At 40.2% G+C, this 3,758-nt stretch overlaps 1 non-coding gene across 1 annotated transcript; it reads left to right on the forward strand.

The window, feature by feature from the left end:
- Window positions 1-3,433: 3,433 nt before the first annotated feature.
- trnae-cuc (transfer RNA glutamic acid (anticodon CUC)) lies at window positions 3,434-3,505 on the forward strand. Its single transcript has one exon. It is a non-coding gene; the product is annotated as a tRNA-Glu (tRNA).
- The last annotated feature ends 253 nt before the right edge of the window (window positions 3,506-3,758 follow it).

A 3,758-nucleotide genomic window follows, 5' to 3' on the forward strand; every position in this document is an offset into this window, starting at 1 on the left:
ACTGGACGGTAGTCATTAAAGCAGGAAGGAGATGACTTTTTTGGCACCGGAATGATCGTGGTTGCTTTGAAACAGGTGGGGACGACAGCCTGGGAGAGTGAGATGTTAAAGATGTCTGTGAAGACATCAGTGAGTTCCACTGCACAGTCTCTCAGTACACAACCAGGAATGTTGTCAGGACCCGAAGCTTTGCGAGCGTTGATCCTGCTGAGGGATCTCCTCACACTGTCCGGGGACAAAGTCATCACCTGGTCACCAGGAAGGGGTGGGGTCTTCTGTGTTGTGGTGCTGTTTGTAATATTTTTTTGGAAAATAACCCATCGTTTCGCTAGATAAGACCCTTCTTCCTCGGCTGGGATTGTTTCGAGTCCTTTGAAGTGTAACGCCACACCAGCAGAGGGTGCCCTCACCCATGCACCGACTTTTCTCGCTCCCTCTGCTGCTTCATGGGTAACATCCTGTTTGGTGGCCATTTAAGGAGGCCTACACCAAACAGGCCCCGCGAAGTATTGTTTTGCTGTAGCGGACTCTACTAAGCGTTATCCTGTTTCATTGCCTTGTTCTTGCCACGACTTTGTTTCCTAGTCATAGTTTTGTTTCATGGTCATAGTTTTTCCCTGTTTCATTGTTTTGTTTTATTTACTACTTTGGACTGCTCATTTGGATTTTGACCCATTGCCTGTATTTTGGATTACGCCTTGTCTTGCCCACATTATATCTGTTTACTGGAGTTTGACCCTGCCTGTTTGACAATGATCTGTTTAATAAAGCCAGCAATTGGATCTTACACGCTTCCTATGAGTCATCGTGTTACATGAAGCTGCATTTAAACTGCATTTTGGAAGTTCAAACTCGGGGGCACCATAGAAGTCCACTATTTGGAGAGAAATCCTCAAAAAACATAATTTCTTTACGACTGAAGAAAGAAAGACATGAGCATCTTGGATGACAAGGGGGTGACTAAATTATCTGTAAATTTGTGTTCTGGAAGTGAGCTTTTTCTTTACGGAGAACAATGCAGTAACTAAACCATTTAGGACAATTTAGTAGCAATATTTTGTAAATGATACAGAACTTAATAGGTTGCAAGTTAAGATATTGTAAAATTGGGGTATATGTGAAAATATGATTATATTTTCGTGACCTAGTATTGACTCTAGCAGCTGAATTTTGGACTACAAGCTTGTTTATAGAAGATGCTGGACAACCACCTAGCAGTGCCTTATCATAGTCCAGTTTTGAGGTCATATATGCCATATGCATAAACTTAAACGTTCTGTAGATTGGCAATGTTTCTAAGATGGAAGAATGCTGCTTTTGTAACATGCTTTTTTTTCACCATTATCTATATTGCTTTAATGGAAAAGTCATCTTGTCTGAATCACTTGAGAAATATGCAAAGATCAAGCACTGTTCACAAGCAAAAACAGTCTAAAACAGTTCTACAGTGGACTTTGATGTGACAGGATAACTTGAAGAGGCATTCTGGATTATGGGCTCTATTTTTGAAGGAAGCAACAATTTAATGTTAAACCACCTTGATGGATTTGTTACAAACACACAGCTGATCACTTCACAATATGTTAAAGGGATAGTTCACTCCAAAATGAAAATTCTGTCATTAATTACTTACCCTTAAGACCTTTGTTCATCTTCGGAACACACATTTTTGAGGAAATCCGAGAACTTTCTAACCCTGCATAGACAGCAAAGCAACTGAAAGGCCCAGAAAGGAAGTAGGGACATCGTTAAAATAGTCCATGTGCAATTAGTGTTTCAACCTTAATGTTATGAAGCTACAAGAATACTTTTGTGAACAAAGAAAACAAAACTGCAACTTTATTCAACAATTTCTTCTCATCTTCTAATGCGATGCTGCTGACACAGGAGCTGGCATTCTGCAAATCTACATTTTGGGTGTATTCCTTTAATTGTCTGCAATAAGACCACAATGTGTATTATAAAAATAAGTAGGTCACTTTGATTCCATCTAGACTTTATAAGATAAAAATATAGCTGGTTGGCACCAGTGTAAGCACCTGCTGAAACTATGTGCCTTAAAGTAAAATCTAAAATGTGCTTTTTTGCCATTCAGCTTCATGTCAAGGTCCTGTTTTTCTTCCTAGTGTTTATTTTTCAGTAAGTGCAATTCAGAATTAAGTATTCCAGAGAATTATGCAGGCTGATGTTTTAAAGTTGGTGCCAAGAGCTTGTTTGGACTAGTTTGAACAGAAACCATAATATGCCTCAGAGCTGGCAGACTAGTTAGACCTTGACCTGGTAATAGCCTCTTTTTTCATGGAATTTTCTCTGAAAACTATACAATTTCAGAAAAACCTGGAAAGCCACCTGTAAGCCTTAATGATGACCTGCTGGCTGATTACAAAATCAGCTTCCTCTTGGGAATGCACTCAATGCATGGCTCACACTGATTATCCTTAACTACTTGGCACTGAGTTCATGTTGACTACCATTTATTTTACCACAACACACTATTGCCAGTAATATTTTTGTAAGTAGGATATGAATGATCATTTTTTGTTGTTACTGGAAAACTTCAACCAATCAGTGCCCTTTGACTGCAATTAGGCTGCATTTGGTTTTATAGAAATTCAGTTCTAGGAACTGAAAAGGGATGTTGATCCAGAAACATCTCCTAGTATCTTGTGCATCTGGTTTTCATTACCCGCCATTCATAGCTAAACAAGCATTCACATTAATGTACAAGCAAACAGCCATTCTGTCCTTTATGCTTATTTTATTAACGATGGACTTCTAAAGCTGTAAAGCCACAAGAGTGCTGGGGAGGCAAACAATAGATGACTGAGACCTTAAGTGATTACTGAGTAAAGCTGGCCACAACAGCCATATAATCTCATTGTCTGGTGCTCCTTGCAATCAAAGTCGTGTTTAACATCTGAGTGAATTTGATGTGATTAATCACTGGGGCTCTACAGAATGCTAAAGTTATCTGCAGAACCTTCAATCTTCATCAACCGAGGATATGACTGTCTATAAAATAATGGGCCACGTTCAAGGATTATTACTGCAGTGAAACATGTTTGAAGGTGCCCTTTGTAGAAGCCAACTTGTAAAAAAGTTTGGTATGAAGTGCAGGAACCAGAGTTAGTTTCAGCCATCACCTTTCTGCTTTACATTTAGACCCTAAAATTGGACATCAGAAAACTTGCATTTTCATTTTGGGAAAATTGAATGTTATTGATTTATTTAGTGAGGCAGGGATGAGAGCGAATTAATCACGCTGAGTGCCAAACTTACTGTACTCCTGTGTGACATTTTCAAAGGGAGAGAAGGGCTGAAATGTGCCCTTTATGTTTAAAATGAAAGGTTGAGAATCAGTTCTGGAGCATTCAAGTGAAGGTCTGCTCCACAACTGAGTGAGACATAGACAGTTGCCTTTTAAAGGATCAGTTCCCTGGTGGTCTAGTGGTTAGGATTCGGCGCTCTCACCGCCGTGGCCTGGGTTCGATTCCCGGTCAGGGAACGCTCTTTGGGGCAGCCGAGGCCTAATGGTTAGAGAGTCGGACTTGTAACCCAAAGGTTGCGGGTTGGAGTCTCAGGTCCGGCAGGGGTTGTAGGTGGGGGGAGTGAATTACCAGCACTCTCTCCACCCTCAATACCACGACTGAGGTGAGTCCCTTGAGCAATTTTTTTTTTTTGATGAAAGCATCCTAGGATTTTTTTCTCTATATAGTGTACTTTAATTTGGGATCAGTGGGTTGAAGGTCCAAATTATA

Source organism: Garra rufa, chromosome 1, assembly GCF_049309525.1.
Source record: "Garra rufa chromosome 1, GarRuf1.0, whole genome shotgun sequence".
Lineage (NCBI taxonomy): Eukaryota > Metazoa > Chordata > Actinopteri > Cypriniformes > Cyprinidae > Garra > Garra rufa.